The sequence below is a fragment of the Arachis hypogaea genome, chromosome 12 (genome assembly GCF_003086295.3).
Source record: "Arachis hypogaea cultivar Tifrunner chromosome 12, arahy.Tifrunner.gnm2.J5K5, whole genome shotgun sequence".
NCBI classification, from domain to species: domain Eukaryota; kingdom Viridiplantae; phylum Streptophyta; class Magnoliopsida; order Fabales; family Fabaceae; genus Arachis; species Arachis hypogaea.
The window spans coordinates 76147904-76166893 of record NC_092047.1 but is presented as its reverse complement, the minus strand read 5'-3'; the positions used below and the strand labels follow the sequence as shown (position 1 = coordinate 76166893).

The following is an 18990-nucleotide window of genomic DNA, read 5'->3' as shown; positions in this document are numbered from 1 at the left end:
AAAATTACTGTAGCTGGGTAACTTAGTAGAAATTTTTGATGAGCCACTTGATGACTTTTTTTTGTACTAATTCGGTTGAGTTATTCCTCGAGACCAGATTTTTAGGTTGTTGGAGATGTCGGCCAATGTAGGTCGGCCACTATATCGAATATTTATTTTGTAAGGTCGAGACTGTGTTTTCCTTAGTTGGAAAATTAATTGCGCACCAACTTTAAGTAGTCGGTTTTATCAAGTTACTTTTGCGATTCGTTTTAGACTCACCTTTTTCACTAACCTTTAAGTTGTTTTAATGAGGTCAGGCCACGATCTACTTGTATAACTTCTTACATTAATTTGGATCTCATCGCTTCATCTTGCCGACCATTTAGGTCAAGCAATGATTTTCACATTTTTTCAAGTTTAAATTAGTGCGTGTTAGTCGGATAATTAATGAAAAAATGAACTATCATTAATGAGAAAATGATTTACATAAGCTTTCTTGCTACTAAGAGTTTTCTCATTTTACTAACCCTTAGCCCTTCTTATGGTGCCTCGTTAAAACCCCCTTCAGGAAAACTCTTCTCGGAAAAAAATCATGAAGTGAAAAAGAGTACACTAGGGAGCAAGGTGTGCTTTCTAGCTGTAGTACTTTTTCAAGTTGCATGCGTGCCACGACCTTGGGAGTTCCTTTCCTTCCAAGTCGGACACTTTGAAGTAACCCTTTCCCAAGATTTCAATTATCTTGTAAAGCCCTTTCCAATTCATAGCCAGCTTTCCTTCACCCGACCTTTTTGTCCCGATATCATTTCGGATTAAGATGAGGTCGCTTGTGGTGAAGCTTCTTCTGATGACTTCCTTATTGTATCTCATGGATAGCTTTGCTTCAATGACTCCTCCTTTATCCAAGCTTGTTCTTGGACCTCTGGTAGAAGGTCGAGTTCTTCCTTTTGAGCTCAGACTTCCTACTTTATCGTAGAATCTAACCCTTAGAGATTCTTCATTGACTTCTATAGGGATCATGACTTCTATGTCATAAGCAATTCGGAAAGGAGATTTCCTAGTTGTTGAGTGGGAGGGTGTCCGATAAGCCCACAAGACATGAGGGAGCTCTTCGGCTCATGCTCCCTTTGCGTCTTATAGTCTACGCTTCAGCCCAACCAGTATGACTTATTTACAACTTCTGCTTGTCCATTGGTTTGAGAGTGTTCTACCGATGTGAACTGGTGCTTAATATTGAGGCTTGCCACCAAACTTCTGAATGCTGAGTCGGTAAATTGAGTTCCATTGTCTGTGGTGATGAAAGGTGGAACTCCAAACCGGGTGACAATGTTCTTGTAGAGAAATTTCTGACTTCTTTGAGCTGTAATGGTTGCCAGAGGTTCTGTCTCAATCCATTTAGTGAAATAATCAATCTCTACTATGAGGTACTTCACCTACCTAGGAGCTTGTGAGAATGGATCGAGGAAGTCTACGCCCTATTTTGCAAATGGCCAAGGTGAGATGATGCTAATGAGCTCTTCTAGATGTGCCACATGGAAGTTAGCATACTTTTGGCAAGCTGGACATTTTTTGATGAAGTTAGTTGCTTCCTCTTGTAAGGTCAGCCAAAAGAAGCCAGTTCGGATCACTTTCTTAGCTAGTGACTGTACTCCTAGGTGGTTTTCGCATATATTGTTGTGGACTTCCTCTAAGACATTAGTCTTGGATGTCAGGACGTACTTTAGTAAAGGTGTAGATACTCCTCTTCTGTATAGAACGTTGTGAACCAAGGTAGTTTTGTGCTTCCTTTATGACCTTCCTTGCTTTCCTTTCTTCTTTAGGGATGATATCGAATTTGGGATATTCGATAATAGGGGTCATCCAACCTAAGTTTAGATTGGAGATAGCCAATGTGTGTGACTTATCGACTTCTTTGGCCACTGATGGTGTGTGGAGAGTTTTTTAGATCAAGCTCCTGTTGTTGCTCCCTGGCTTGGTGCTAGCCAATTTGGAGAGAGCATTAGCTCGGATATTGGACTCCCGAGCTATGTGTCGGACCTCTACATCCAAAAATTGAGCTAATTGTTCCAGTGTTTCTTCTAAGTATTTCTTCATGTTGGGATCTTTAGTTTGGTAAGTCCTATTCACTCGAGAAGTTATTACTTGAGAGTTTCTGAACACTATCAATTTTACCCCCCGGCTTCTTTGGCCAGCCTTAAGCTAGCAAGCATGGCTTCGTACTCTGCTTGATTATTGGAGGACGGAAACTCAAATTTCAATGAAAGTTCTATCCGAGTTCCTTCATTCTTTAGAATAATTTCTGCTCCACTTTTAGTTTTGTTGAATGATCCATCTACGTATAAATTCTAGGCCGTAGTATTTCCTTGAGTTCAGATGTATTCTTCCACAAAGTCGGCCAGGTATTAGGATTTGATTACTATTCAATTTTCATACTTTAAGTCGAACTCGGACAGCTCTATTGCCTATTATAGCATCCAACCTGCAATATCCATCTTCTGGAGGATGTGTTTAATGGGTTGATTAGTTCAGATATTTATGGTATAAGCTTGGATGTAAGGTCGGAGCCTTCAGGAGGTGAGCACTGGGGCATACATGAACTTCTCTATCTTTTAATCATTTAGTTCTACCCCCTATAGAGTCTTGCTAACAAAATAAATTAGTTGTTGTCTGTTCTCATCTTCTTAGACTAGAGCAGAGGCTATCGCTTTATTCGCAACAGCCAGGTACAGTACGAGCTCTTGTCGGGTAAGGATGGTGGCTGATAAATCACTATTTTATGGTTTATCTTGTGCTCAATTGAGTGGTTTCTATCAAGTCTTTGCACACTTATTCATACAATTTGCATGATTTTACAATTTCTTCCCAATTTTGTTCTATGATTGAAAACTTGCTTCCTAAGCCTTTAAAGTGTGTATTTTTAATTCCTCTTTATACCATTCGATGTCGTGATCTGTACGTTAAGTATTTTCAGGCTTTATAGGGGAGGAATGACTTAGAGGATGAAGAGGAAGCTTGCAAAAATGGAAGGAGCACAAGAAATAAAGGAGACAACCAGCGAAGAGTGACGCGCACGCATGGCTCACGCGTGTGCGTGATTTGGAGATTTGCACAGCGACGCGCGCGTCCCTGACGCGTACGCGTGACACGCGAAGATGACCATCGACGTGTACGCGTGACTGACGCGTACGCGTGATGTGTGCCACGTGCAGAAAACGCAGAAGATGCTGGGGGCGATTTTGGGCTGAGTTTGGACCCAGTTTTCGGCCCAAAAACACATACTAGAGCCAGGGGACAAGCAGAGACTCAACACACATTCTCATTCGCATAGTTTTTAGATTTTAGTTTTAAATCTTAGAGAGAAATCACTACTTCCTCTAGGTTTTCTTCACATTCATAGTTTTAGAGTTTATGCTTTGGATTTGGATATCGAGAAGAGTCACTACCTCCGTTGAAGTTGCCATTATTCTAGTTTGTTTCCTTATTCTCGTACTCTTTTAATCGCCCATTAACCCTGTTTAGATACGTATGTTTATGATTTTGGGATTTATTAATGCAAAGAACTATTTTTACCTTTAATTGATTTTCAGTTATTATTTTATTTAGTTTATCATGTCTTCTTTTCTTCCCCTTTTATCGTTTATGAAAATTGTATTCATGTCAATGGAGTAGACTCCAACTTGACTTGGGAGTTGATTATAAGGAGACCGTTGAGTTGGAATACTCAAGTGTCAATTGGGAATTGGAAGTTGTTGGCTGGGTCTCTAGTCTCTAACTCTAATCCTTCCTTAGGAGAGGATTAGGAATTGGGAATCAGAGCTGGTTAGTTGCTTGACTTTCCTTTATTCAATAAAGGATAGCTAAGTAGAAACAACAACCTATTACTATTACACTTGGGAAAATTCAACAAGGATAGAGATTCCAATTAATCTTCTCCCAGTCAAGGCTTTTTATTTTGATTATATAAATTCTCTTACTAATTCTCATTGCTTTAATTTATAATCATTTATTTTTCTGTTCTCCAACTCTTAAAATTTCTCGAAAAACTCCCGACTAATAAAATAGCACTCTCTTGTCAACTCATTGGGAGACGACCTGGGATTTCTACTCCCATTATTTTTATTCTAAAATTGTGACAACCTTTTTAAATTGATAAGCGGGGTTTTCGTCGGTTAAGAACTGTACTTGCAACGCTGTTCTTATTATAAATTCTTAATCGGCAATTTTCTACCACGTCAATTTTTGGCGCCATTGCCGGGGAGTTGCAACAGTGTGCTAAATTATTGGTTGGTGTAAATATTTTTAATTTTACTTATTTGTATATTTTATTTTATTTTATTACCATGACCTGTATGTTTCTTTCATTGAATGATGCGTTCACTACCTGATTCGAGCTTAGCCACACTTGACTCTAAAATTGAAAGAACTATTTCACGTAATAGGCGAGCTCGGCGTCGGTTAGCCTCTGAGGGTGGTGAAGTGGTTCTTACCAATTCACCAATCTCATCTGAGGGCGAATCTGAAGCCCCATCTGAGGAAGAAACAAGCTCCACTTCTACTGATTTTGTTGATTTACGTGTAGGTAATATAGCGGAGCCCAGAAGGATTACTCTCTAGGAGGCAGGAGCTCCAGACTTTACACTGCAACCGTATCAAGTGCGTCACCCTAATCTGGCTGTAGATTTTAAACTGAAGACTGCGCTAATCAACTTACTGCCCAAGTTTCATGGCTTACCTGCTCAAGAGCCTATCAAGCACCTTAGAGATTTTCAGTCAGCCTGCTCAACTACTAGGCATCATGGTGCAGATGAAACTACTATTTGGCTATATGCCTTCCTGTTTTCTCTTGAGGGAAAGGCAAGGGAGTGGTTCTACACTCAACCTGAAGCAGTCGTTACCAATTGGGATCTGCTCAGAAGGAAGTTTTTGGAAAAATACTTTTCAGCTGAAGTTACAGACAGACTGAGGAAAGAAATTTCATGCATTATACAAGGCGAGTCAGAGACTCTATATGAATATTAGGAGCGCTTCAGGAATCTCTTAGACTCATGTCCCCACCACAAGATTGACCAGTTGGTGTTAATCAGCTACTTCACACAAGGCATGAAACCTCAGGATAAGACTACATTAGATGCTGTGAGTAATGGTTCTTTGAAGAAGTACAAGACGGCGACAGAAGCTTGGCAACTGATCACCGATCTAGCTGAGTCTACCCGGAATGTCAAGCACAGGAACAACCATTCCAAGGTTATTGCGGAGGTTTCCTCTAGTAGTGAGACTACTGCTCTCACACAGACTTTGGGAGAGATGACTAACATACTGAAGCAGCTACAGCTAAATCAACAACAACCTCAGCTTCCCCCACAACAACAGTGTCAACAGTTGGTTCCTCAGTGAGTGTGCAAAATTTGTGCCTGTTATACTCATTACACTAATGAGTGTCCGCAGCTCCAACAAGAAGACAACACCTTGGCAGCTACTCATAATTTCTATGACCGCCCGAATCAAGGATACTATCAACAAGGCGGCAATTATAACCAAGGTAGAAGCTACAATCAAGGTTGGCAAGATAACTCCAACCAAGGCTGGAGAGACAATTTCAACCAAGGCTGGAGAGATAATTCCAACCAGGGATGGAGGGACAACTACAACCGAAGAGGCAAAGACAACAGTGGGAATCAGAGGTGGAACAACAACAATAACTGACAGCAGAAACCTCCTTACCAGCAGCAGAACCAAAACCAGCCTTATAGAGCACCTCACCAAAGATAGTCCCAAGCACCTCAGAACAACCAACTGCAGGCCCCTCAAATCACTTACCCCCTTCCTCTTCTGATGACGAGATGCTTCGCTCTCTTCCGCAAGGACAACAGGACATTCAGAATACACTTACCTCTACCATAAACGGTCTGAACACTACCCTACAAGCGCTTGTCTCCCGGATGGAATCATTATCTACCCCCAACAATCAACCTTCCAGCTCCAGTGCAATTCCTTCTCAACCTTTACCCAACCCCAAAGGTGGAATCAATGCCATCACTTTGAGGTTCGGAACCACACTGCAGCACATTTTGTTTTGCCAAATAAAAGTATAATCTCAGTGGTAGGAATTGCTGAGGACGTGCTAGTGAGCATTAAGGGGCTCACATTCCCAATTGACTTCTACATCTTGGAGATGCCCCCTAATGACTCAGGAAGACCATCATCCATCCTGCTTGGAAGACTGATGAGCGGATAATTTATACGCTTTTTGGCATTGTTTTTAGTATGTTTTTAGTAGGATCTAGTTACTTTTAAGGACGTTTTCATTAGTTTTTATGTTAAATTCACATTTCTGGACTTTACTATGAGTTTGTGTGTTTTTCTATGATTTCAGGTATTTTCTGACTGAAATTGAGGGACTTGAGCAAAAATCAGATTCAGAGGTTGAAGAAGGACTGCTGATGCTGTTGGATTCTGACCTCCCTGCACTCAAAGTGGATTTTCTGGAGCTACAGAAGTCAAAATGGCGCACTTCCAATTGCGTTGGAAAGTAGACATCCAGGGATTTCCAGCAATATATAATAGTCTATACTTTGGCCAAGAATAGATGACGCAAACTGGCGTTCAACGCCAGCTCTCTGCCCAATTCTGGCGTCCAGCGCCAGAAAAGGATCCAAAACCAGAGTTGAACGCCCAAACTGGCACAAATGCTGGCGTTCAACTCCAAGAAGGACCTCTACACGTGCAACACTCAAGCTCAGCCCAAGCACACACCAAGTGGGTCCCAGAAGTGGATTTATGCATCAATTATTTATTTCTGTAAACCCTAGTGACTAGTTTATTATAAATAGGACCTTTTACTATTGTATTAGACATCTTTGGACGCTTGGTTCTTAGATCAGAGGGGCTGGCCATTCGGCCATGCCTGGACTTTTCACTTATGTATTTTTAATGGTAGAGTTTCTACACTCCATAGATTAAGGTGTGGAGCTCTGCTGTTCCTCAAAGATTAATGCAAAGTACTACTGTTTTCTATTCAATTCATCTTATTTCGCTTCTAAGATATTCATTCGCACTTCAACCTGAATGTGATGAACGTGACAATCATCATCATTCCCCATGAACGCGTGCCTGACAACCACTTCCGTTCTACTTTCGATTGAATGAGTGTCTCTTAGATCTCTTAACCAGAATCTTCGTGGTATAAGCTAGATTGATGGCGGCATTCAAGAGAATCCGGAAAGTCTAAACCTTGTTTGTGGTATTCCGAGTAGGATTCAATGATTGAATGACTGTGACGAGCTTCAAACTCGCGATTGCTGGGCGTAGTGACAGACGCAAAAGGATAGTAAATCCTATTCCAGCATGATCGAGAACCGACAGATGAATAGCCGTGCCGTGACAGGGTGCGTTGACCATATTCACTGAGAGGATAGGATGTAACCATTGACAAGGGTGATGCCTCCAGACGATTAGCCGTGCCGTGACAGGGCATTTGGATCATTTTCCCGAGAGAAGACCGAAAGTAGCCATTGACAATGGGATGCATTACATAAAGCCAGCCATGGAAAGGAGTAAGACTGATTGGATGAAGATAGCAGAAAAGCAGAGGTTCAGAGGAACGAAAGCATCTCTATTCGCTTATCTGAAATTCTCACCAATGATTTACATAAGTAATTCTATCCTTATTTTATTAATTATTTTCGAAAACCCCATTACTATTTTATATCTGCCTGACTGAGATTTACAAGGTGACCATAGCTTGCTTCATACCAACAATCTCCGTGGGATTCGACCCTTACTCACGTAAGGTATTACTTGGACGACCCAGTGCACTTGCTGGTTAGTTGCGAAGTTATGAACCATGGTATTGGCATCATGTTTTTGGCGCCATTACCAGGGAAAGAAAGAGTAATGAATTTTACATAATTAAAGTGTAATCACAATTTCTGCGCACCAAGTTTTTGGCGCCGTTGCCGGGGATTGTTCGAGTTTGGACAACTGACGGTTCATCTTGTTGCTCAGATTAGGTAATTTTCTTTTTGTTTTCTTTCCAAAAATTTTTCAAAAATCTTTCAAAATTTTTCCTTTGTTTTCGAAAAAAAAAATTGTTTTCAAAAATATATTTTTCTTCAAAATTTTTAAGAATGAATTCTAGTGTTTCATATAACATGTTTTAGCTTGGCTGGCTATTAAGCCATGTCTAATTCCCAGGATTTTGATTGAGGACTATGAATTCATTGCTTCCTTTTTCCCAAATATTTTCGAAAAAATTTAAAGAAAATACAAAAAAATCATAAAATCATAAAAATAAAAAATATTTTTGTGTTTCTTGTTTGAGTCATGTGTCATGTTATAAGTTTGGTGTCAATTGCATGTGCATCTTGCATTTTTTCGAAAATTTCATGCATTCATAGTGTTCTTCATGATCTTCAAGATGTTCTTGGTAAGTCTTCTTGTTTGATCTTTGCATTTGCATGTTTTGTGTCTTTTCTTGTTTTTCATATGCATTCTTGAATTCTTAATGTCTAAGCATTAAAGAATTCTAAGTTTGGTGTCTTGCATGTTTTCTTTACATTAAAAATTTTTCAAAAATATGTTCTTGGTGTTCATGTTGACATTCATAGTGTTCTTGGTGTTCATCTTGACATTCATAGCATTCTTGCATGCATTCATTGTTTTGATCTAAAATTCTCATGCATTGCATCATTTTCATGTTTTTCATAAAAGTTCAAAAAATTAAAAAAATATCTTTCCCTTTTTCTCTCATTAAATTCGAAAATTTGAGTTGACTTGTTCAAAAATTTTTAAAATCAAGTTGTTTCTTATGAGTCAAATCAAATTTTCAATTTGAAAATCTTATCTTTTTCAAAATCTTTTTCAAAAATCAAATCTTTTTCAAAGTTCTTAGTTATTTTCGAAAATTCCAAAAATATTTTTCAAAAATCTTTTTCTTATTTTTATCACATGATTTTCGAAAATAACATCATCAATTAATGTTTTGATTTAAAAATTTCAAGTTTGTTACTTACTTGTTAAGAAAGATTCAAACTTTAAGTTCTAGAATCATATCTTGTGATTTCTTGTGAATCAAGTCATTAATTGAGATTTTAAAAATCAAATCTTTTTCAAAACCAATTTCAATCATATCTTTTCAAAAATATCTTCTTATCTTATCTTTTTCAAAAATATGATTTCAAAATATCTTTTCTAACTTCCTAACTTCTTATCTTTTCAAAATTGAGTTTCAAAATTTGTTTCAACTAACTAACTAACTTTTTGTTTGTTTTCTATCTTTTTCAAAACCACCTAACTAACTCTCCCTCTAATTTTCGAAAATATCTTTCCTCTTTTTCAAAAATTCTTTTTAACTAACTAATTATTTTAATTTTTGATTTTCGAAAATTACTAACTTTTTTCAAAAACTATTTTCAAAAATCACTAACTCTTTTTCAAAAATTATTTTCGAAAATCCTCTCCCTCTCTCATCTTATTCTAATTATATATTCATCTACTAACATCTCTCCCTCACCCACCAAAAATCCGAACCATCTCTCTCTGAGTTCAGATTTTCTTCTTCTTTTCTTCTACTAACACAAGGACTTCTATACTGTGGTATAAAGGATCCATATTATTATTATTATTTTCTGTGCCCTCTTCTTTTTCATATGAGCAGGAGCAAGGACAAGAACATTCTTGTTGAAGCAGATCCAGAACCTGAAAGGACTCTGAAGAGAAAATTAAGAGAAGCTAAATTACAACAATCCAGAGATAACCTTTCAGAAATTTTCGAACAGGAAGAGGAGATGGCAGCCGAAAATAATAATAGTGCAAGGAGAATGCTTGGTGACTTTACTGCACCTAATTCCAATTTACATGGAAGAAGCATCTCCATTCCTGCCATTGGAGCAAATAACTTTGAGCTGAAACCTCAGCTAGTTTCTCTGATGCAGCAGAACTGCAAATTTCATGGACTTCCATCTGAAGATCCTTTTCAGTTCTTAACTGAATTCTTGCAGATCTGTGATACTGTTAAGACTAATGGAGTAGATCCTGAAGTCTACAGGCTCATGCTTTTCCCTTTTGCTGTAAGAGACAGAGCTAGAATATGGTTGGACTCTCAACCCAAAGACATCCTGAACTCTTGGGATAAGCTGGTCACGGCTTTCTTAGCCAAGTTCTTTCCTCCTCAAAAGCTGAGCAAGCTTAGAGTGGATGTTCAAACCTTCAAACAAAAAGATGGTGAATCCCTCTATGAAGCTTGGGAAAGATACAAATAGCTGACCAAAAAGTGTCCTTCTGACATGCTTTCAGAATGGACCATCCTGGATATATTCTATGATGGTTTATCTGAGGTATCAAAGATGTCATTGGATACTTCTGCAGGTGGATCCATTCACCTAAAGAAAACGCCTGCAGAAGCTCAAGAACTCATTGACATGGTTGCTAATAACCAGTTCATGTACACTTCTGAGAGGAATCCTGTAAGTAATGGGACGCCTATGAAGAAGGGAGTTCTTGAAGTTGATACTCTGAATGCCATATTGGCTCAGAACAAAATATTGACTCAGCAAGTCAATATGATTTCTCAGAGTCTGAATGGAGTGCAAGTTGCATCCAACAGTACTCAAGAGGCTTCTTATGAAGAAGAAGCTTATGATCCTGAGAACCCTACAATAGCAGAGGTAAATTATATGGGTAAACCTTATGGAAACACATATAATCCATCATGAAGAAATCACCCAAATCTCTCATGGAAGGATAAAAGCCTCAACAAGGCTTTAATAATGGTGGAAGAAACAGGTTTAGCAATAGCAAGCCTTTTTCATCATCCACTCAGTAACAGACAGAGAACTCTGAACAAAATACTTTTAATTTAGCAAACTTAGTCTCTGATTTATCCAAGGCCACTGCAAGTTTCATGAATGAAACAAGGTCTTCCATTAGAAATTTGGAAGCACAAGTGGGCCAGCTGAGTAAAAGGATCACTGAAATCCCTCCTAGTACTCTCCCAAGCAATACAGAAGAGAATCCAAAAGGAGAGTGCAAGGCCATTGACATAAGCACCATGGCCGAACCTGTAAGGGAAGGAGAGGACGTGAATCCCAAGGAGGAAGACTTCCTGGGACGTCCAGTGATCAATAAGGAGCTTCCCTCTGAGGAACCAAAGGACTCTGAGGCTCATCCAGAGACCATAGAGATTCCATTGAACCTCCTTATGCCATTCATGAGCTCTGATGAGTATTCCTCTTCTGAAGAGAATGAGGATGTTACTGAAGAGCAAGCTGCCAAGTTTCTTGGTGCAATCATGAAGCTGAATGCCAAATTATTTGGTATTGAGACTTGGAAAGATGAACCTCCCTTATTCACCAATGAACTAAGTGATCTGGATCAACTGACATTGCCTCAGAAGAGACAGGATCCTGGAAAGTTCATAATACCTTGTACCATAGGCACCATGATCTTTAAGGCTCTGTATGACCTTGGTTCAGGAATAAACCTCATGCCCCTCTCTGTAATAGAGAAACTGGGAATCTATGGGGTGCAGGCTGCTAAAATCTCATTAGAGATGGCAGACAATTCAAGAAAACAGGCTTATGGACAAGTAGAGGACGTGTTAGTAAAGGTTAAAGGCCTTTACATCCCTGCTGATTTCATAGTCCTGGATACTGGAAAGGAAGAGGATGAATCCATCATCCTAGGAAGACCTTTCCTAGCCACAGCAAGAGCTGTGATTGATGTGGACAGAGGAGAATTAATCCTTCAATTGAATGAGGACAACCTTGTGTTTACAACTCAAGGATCTCTCTCTGCATCCATGGAGAGGAAGCATAAAAAGCTTCTCTCAAAGCAGAGTCAAACAAAGCCCCCACAGTCAAACTCTAAGTTTGGTGTTGAACTCCCATATCCAAACTCTAAGTTTGGTGTTGGAGAGTCTCAACAATGCTCTGAACATCTGTGAGGCTCCATGAGAGCCCACTGTCAAGCTATTGACATTAAAGAAGCGCTTGTTGGGAGGCAACCCAATTTTTATTTATCTAACTATATTTTTCTTAGTTATATGTCTTTATAGGTTCATGATCATATGGAGCCAAAAAATAAATATAAAAATTGAAAACGGAATCAAAAACAGCAGAAGAAAAATCACACCCTGGAGGAAGCATCTGCCTGGCGTTCAACGCCAGAACAGAGCATGGTTCTGGCGCTGAACGCCCAAAATGGGTAGTATCTGGGCGCTCAACGCCCAAAATGGGCATCATCTGGGCGCTGAACGCCAGAATTGCACCCTGGAGAGGAGCTGGCACTGAACGCCCAGAACAAGCATGGTTCTGGCGTTCAACGCCAGAAATGGGCAACAAATGGGCGTTGAACGCCCAAAATGGGCACCAACCTGGCGCTGAACGCCCAGAGTTGTGTGCAAGGGCATTTTTCATGCCTAAATTTGGTGCGAGGTTGTAAATCCTTGAACACCTCAGGATCTGTGGACCCCACAGGATCATCTCAGGATCTGTGGACCTCACAGGATCCCTACCCACCTCACCCTTTCTTTATCCATTCATGATCATCCCTTCTGTTTTCCATCCACCACTCACATCCATACACACATCCCTCCATCTCCTCCATATTTTCTTCTTCTTCTTCTTCATCTAATTCTTTCTTTTCTTGCTTGAGGGCGAGCAACATTCTAAGTTTGGTGTGGTAAAAGCATAGCTTTTTTGTTTTTCCATAACCATTAATGGCACCTAAGGCCAGAGAAAACCTCAAGAAAGAGGAAAAGGAAGGCAATTGCTTCCACCTTTGAGCCATGGGAGATGGAAAGATTCATCTCAAAGGTCTATAGCTCAGTAGTAGAACATGTGGCTGCAAATCAAGAGATCCCTGAGATACCTCAGGGGATGCATCTTCCTCCACAAAACTATTGGGAGCAAATCAACACCTCCCTAGGAGAATTGAGTTCCAACATGGGACAACTAAGGGTGGAACACTAAGAGCACTCCATCATCCTTCATGAAATAAGAGAAGATCAAAAAGCAATGAGGGAGGAGCAACAAAGACAAGGAAGAGACATTGAAGAGCTCAAGGACATCATTGGTTTCTCAAGAAGGAAACACCACCATCACTAAGGTGGATTCCTTCCTTGTTCTTATTTCTTCTGTTTTTCGTTTTCTATGTTATGTGCTTATCTATGTTTGTGTCTTCATTACATGATCATTAGTAGTTAGTAACTTTGTCTTAAAGTTATGAATGTCCTATGAATCCATCACCTCTCTTAAATAAAAAATGTTTTAATTCAAAAGAACAAGAAGTACATGAGTTTCAAATTTATTCTTGAACTTAGTTTAATTATATTGATGTGGTGACCATGCTTCTTGTTTTCTGAATGTATGCTTGAACAGTGCATATGTCTTTTGAAGTTGTTGTTCATGAATGTTAAATATGTTGGCTCTTGAAAGAATGATGACTAGGAGACATGTTATTTGATAGTCTGAAAAATCATAAAAATGATTCTTGAAGCAAGAAAAAGCAGCAAAGAACAAAGCTTGCAGAAAAAAAAATATAGGCGAAAAAAAATAGAAAGAAAAAGAAAAAGCAAGCAGAAAAAGCCAAAAGCTCTTAAAACCAAGAGGCAAGAGCAAAAAGCCAATAACCCTTAAAACCAAAAGGCAAGGGCAAATAAAAAGGATCCCAAGGCTTTGAGCATCAGTGGATAGGAGGGCCTAAGGGAATAAAATCCTGGTCTAAGCGGCTAAACCAAGCTGTCCCTAACCATGTGCTTGTGGCGTGAAGGTGTCAAGTGAAAACTTGAGACTGAGCGGTTAAAGTCAAGGTCCAAAGCAAAAAAAAAAAAAGAGTGTACTTAAGAACCCTGGACACCTCTAATTGGGGACTTTAGCAAAGCTGAGTCACAATCTGAAAAGGTTCACCCAATTATGTGTCTGTGGCATTTATGTATCCGGTGGTAATACTGGAAAACAAAGTGCTTAGGGCCACGGCCAAGACTCATAAAATAGCTGTGTTCAAGAATCATCATACTGAACTAGGAGAATCAATAACACTATCTGAACTCTAAGTTCCTATAGATGCCAATCATTCTGAACCTCAATGGATAAAGTGAGATTCCAAAACTATTCAAGAGGCAAAAAGCTATAAGTCCCGCTCATTTGATTGGAGCTATGTTTCATTGATAGTTTTGAATTTATAGTATATTCTCTTCTTTTTACCCTATTTGATTTTCAGTTTCTTGGGGACAAGCAACAATTTAAGTTTGGTGTTGTGATGAGCGGATAATTTATACGCTTTTTGGCATTGTTTTTAGTATATTTTTAGTAGGATCTAGTTATTTTTAGGGACATTTTCATTAGTTTTTATGTTAAATTCACATTTCTGGACTTTACTATGAGTTTGTGTGTTTTTCTGTGATTTCAGGTATTTTCTGACTGAAATTGAGGGACTTGAGCAAAAATCAGATTCAGAGGTTGAAGAAGGACTGCTGATGCTGTTGGATTCTGACCTCCCTGCACTCAAAGTGGATTTTCTGGAGCTACAGAATTCGAAATGGCGCGCTTACAATTGCGTTGGAAAGTAGACATCCAGGGCTTTCCAGCAATATATAATAGTCCATAATTTGGCCAAGAATAGACGACGCAAACTGGCATTCAACGCCAGCTCTCTGCCCAATTCTGGCGTCCAGCACCAGAAAAGGATCCAAAACCAGAGTTGAACGCCCAAACTGGCACAAATGCTGGCGTTCAACTCCAAGAAGGACCTCTACACGTGCAAAACTCAAGCTCAGCCCAAGCACACACCAAGTGGGCCCCGGAAGTGGATTTATGCATCAATTACTTATTTCTGTAAACCCTAGTGACTAGTTTATTATAAATAGGACCTTTTACTATTGTATTAGACATCTTTGGACGCTTGGTTCTTAGATCAGAGGGGCTGGCCATTCGGCCATGCCTGGACTTTTCACTTATGTATTTTTAATGGTAGAGTTTCTACACTCCATAGATTAAGGTGTGGAGCTCTGCTGTTCCTCAAAGATTAATGCAAAGTACTACTGTTTTCTATTCAATTCATCTTATTTCGCTTCTAAGATATTCATTTGCACTTCAACCTGAATGTGATGAACGTGACAATCATCATCATTACCCATGAACGCGTGCCTGACAACCACTTCCGTTCTACTTTCGATTGAATGAGTGTCTCTTAGATCTCTTAACCAGAATCTTCGTGGTATAAGCTAGATTGATGGCGGCATTCAAGAGAATCCGGAAAGTCTAAACCTTGTCTGTGGTATTCCGAGTAGGATTCAATGATTGAATGACTGTGACGAGCTTCAAACTCGCGATTGCTGGGCGTAGTGACAGACGCAAAAGGATAGTAAATCCTATTCCAGCATGATCGAGAACTGACAGATGAATAGCCATGCCGTGACAGGGTGTGTTGACCATATTCACTGAGAGGATAGGATGTAACCATTGACAAGGGTGATGCCTCCAGACGATTAGCCGTGCCGTGACAGGGCATTTGGATCATTTTCCCGAGAGAAGACCGAAAGTAGCCATTGACAATGGGATGCATTACATAAAGCCAGCCATGGAAAGGAGTAAGACTGATTGGATGAAGATAGCAGGAAAGCAGAGGTTCAGAGGAACGAAAGCATCTCTATTCGCTTATCTGAAATTCTCACCAATGATTTACATAAGTAATTCTATCCTTATTTTATTAATTATTTTCGAAAACCCCATTACTATTTCATATCTGCCTGACTGAGATTTACAAGGTGACCATAGCTTGCTTCATACCAACAATCTCCGTGGGATTCGACCCTTACTCACGTAAGGTATTACTTGGACGACCCAGTGCACTTGCTGGTTAGTTGTGCGAAGTTGTGAACCATGGTATTGGCATCATGTTTTTGGCGCCATTACCAGGGAAAGAAAGAGCAATGAATTTTACATAATTAAAGTGTAATCACAATTTCTGCGCACCAAAGACCATTTCTGAAGACTTCAAAGTTCAAATTGGATGCTTTCTCAAGAACTTACTCCTTTGAGATAGATGGAAGAGCAGTAAGTTTCAACTTGGATGAAGCCATGAAGCATCCTCCGGAAGATCATTCTTTCTTCCAGTGCGACATCATTGATGAAATTATAGTTGCAGTTCACCATGAAGAAATAGAAGAGATACACATGGAGCAAGGTGCAAGTGTGGGGAAGCCCTCTGAACAAGATGAAAACACCTTGCCACCATCACTAGCTCCAGATGATCAAGTGCCTAGCCATGAGCAGAAAAAGGAGTTGAAGCCCCTTCTACCCCACCTCAAGTATGCTTACCTTGAGGATAATCAGAAGCTCCGAGTTATTATTGCAAGGGAACTCACTTCCCAACAGGAGGAGCAACTGCTTAGTGTGCTGAGAAGACACAAGAAAGTAATTGGGTGGAGCTTGGCAGATATAGTAGGCATCAGCCCTTAGGTTTGTGAGCACTGGATATTTTTAGAAGAGGGAGCAAGGCCTGTCCGTCAACCTCAAAGGCGGTTGAACCCCACCATCTTAGAAGTTATCAAGAAGGAAGTGACCAGATTGCTTGAAGCTGGTATCATCTATCCCATCTCAGATAGCAAATGGGTCAGCCCAGTACAAGTGGTGCCTAAGAAGTCTTGAATCACAACAGTGAAGAATGAGCATGGAGAGCTCCTGACAACTAGAGTGCAGAATTCCTGGAGGGTGTACATTGATTACAGGCGCCTCAACTAGGCTACTCGCAAGGAACACTATCCACTGCCATTCATTGATCAGATGCTTGATCACCTGTCAGGTAAATCACAATACTGCTTTTTAGATGGTTGCACAGGCTATTTTCAAATTCATATAGCTCCTGAAGATCAGGAGAAAAATACTTTTACATATGCCTTTGAAACGTATGGATACAAGAGGATGCCTTTTGGCTTATGTAATGCACCGGCTACTTTCCAAAGGTGCATGATGAGTATTTTCTCAGATCTTATTGAGAGTTGTATAGAAGTTTTCATGGATGAATTTAGTGTGTATGGTGATTCATTTAACCTTTCCTTGGATAGCTTAGCTAGAGTATTAGATATGTGTGTTAGTTCAAACCTTATATTAAATTTTTAAAAATGTCATTTTATGGTAAAACAAGGTATTGTGCTAGGACATGTTGTTTCTAATACTGGTATTTCTGTAGATCCAGCAAAGGTAGATGTGATTTCTAGTTTACCTTATCCCTCCTCCGTGAGGGAAGTCCGTTCGTTTCTTAGTCATGCAGGTTTCTACCAGAGATTTATCAAGGACTTCAGTAAGGTAGCATTGCCTTTATCCAGACTGTTGCAGAAGGATCTTGAGTTCAAGCTGAGTGAGGACTGCATGAAAGCATTTGATAAGTTGAAGATTGCCTTGACTCAAGCTCCGATTGTGAGAGGACCAGGCTGGAGCCAGCTATTTGAGATTATGTGTGATACTTTCAACCATACAGTGGGAGCGACGCTAGCTCAGCGCGAAGGTAAGGACCCTTTTATAATTGCTTACACTTCCAAGACCTTAGACACTGCTCAGTCTAATTATACTACCACTGAAAAAGAGCTTCTAGCTATTGTTTTTGCTCTGGACAAATTTCGAGCCTATTTACTTGGTACTAAAGTGATAGTATAATCATATCACATAGCTCTAAAATATTTATTAGCCAAAAAAGAGTCCGAACCAAGGTTAATACATTGGATATTGTTGCTGCAAGAATTTGATTTAGAAATCAAAGATATGAGTGGTTCTCAGAATTTAGTGGCGGACCATTTGAGTTGCCTAGAGCACATTAAGACTGATTCCACTCCTATCAATGATGCTTTTCCATTTGATAGCTTGCACGTAATATCTGAAGTAGTTCCTTGGTATGCACCTATAGCTAATTATCTAATTAGTCATACCTTCCCTCCCAATTTTACTAAGCACCAAAGGGACAAGTTGAAAAGCGAGTTCAAATATTATATATGGGATGACCCATATTTATGGAGGTATGGTGCTGACCAGATAATTAGAAAGTGTGTGCCTTAATCAAAATTCCAATCAATTTTAGAGGCTTGCCACTCCTCTGAAAGTGGTGGACATTTTGGCCCTCAAAGAACAGCTAGAAAAATTTTAGACTGTGGATTCTGGTGGCTTACTCTTTTTAAGGATGCTACTGCCTTTTGTAAATCTTGTTCCCATGCCAAAGGTTTAGAAATATATCCAAGAGGGATGAGATGCCCCAACAGCTTATGCTTTTCTGTGAAATTTTTTATGTTTGGGGCATTGACTACATGGGTCCATTTCTAAACTCTAGTGGTTTCTTATATATATTGTTAGCTGTAGATTATGTTTCTAAATGGGTGAAAGTAATTCCTACCCGTACTGATGATGCTAACGTTGTTGTCTCCTTTGTTAGAAATCATATCATCTGTCGCTTTGGATCACCACGAGCAATCGTGAGTAATCAACGCACTCATTTCTATAACAAGAGATTAACAGGTCTACTGAAGAAATATGGCATTGTGCACAAGGTAGCAACAGCTTACCATCCCCAGACCAATGGGCAAGCCGAGGTGTCTAACAGAGAGATAAAGCGCATATTGGAGAAGATAGTCAAGCCTCATAGGAAGGACTGGAGCACCAGACTTGTAGTTGCGCTTTGGGCTTATCGAACAGCGTACAAGACACCCATAGGAATGAGCCCCTTCCGCCTAGTCCATGGCAAGGCTTGTCACCTCCCAGTGGAGGTGGAACACAAGGCTTTCTGGGCTGTAAGGGAATGCAACATGAGATTTGAGAAGGCTGGTGCAGAAAGGAAGCTGCAACTAGCAGAACTGGAAACCCTTCGACTCGAAGCATATGACAACTCCAGGCTATACAAAGAGAAGGTGAAGGGCGTTGACGTAAGGATTTTTGCCAGTAAAGAATGTCATAAAAATAGTCGCGTTGTAGATATAGTTTCTAAACCGACAGAAATCCCTTCGTACAAACGTTTTGGTTGTCACAAGTA

The 18990-nt window shown here is 39.8% G+C and overlaps 1 non-coding gene across 1 annotated transcript; it reads right to left on the bottom strand.

Annotated features, from left to right (window-relative positions):
• Positions 1 to 10160: 10160 nt before the first annotated feature.
• On the bottom strand, positions 10161 to 10268 carry LOC112731233 (small nucleolar RNA R71). The gene has a single exon (XR_003167022.1). It is a non-coding gene; the product is annotated as a small nucleolar RNA R71 (small nucleolar RNA).
• Positions 10269 to 18990: the final 8722 nt, after the last annotated feature.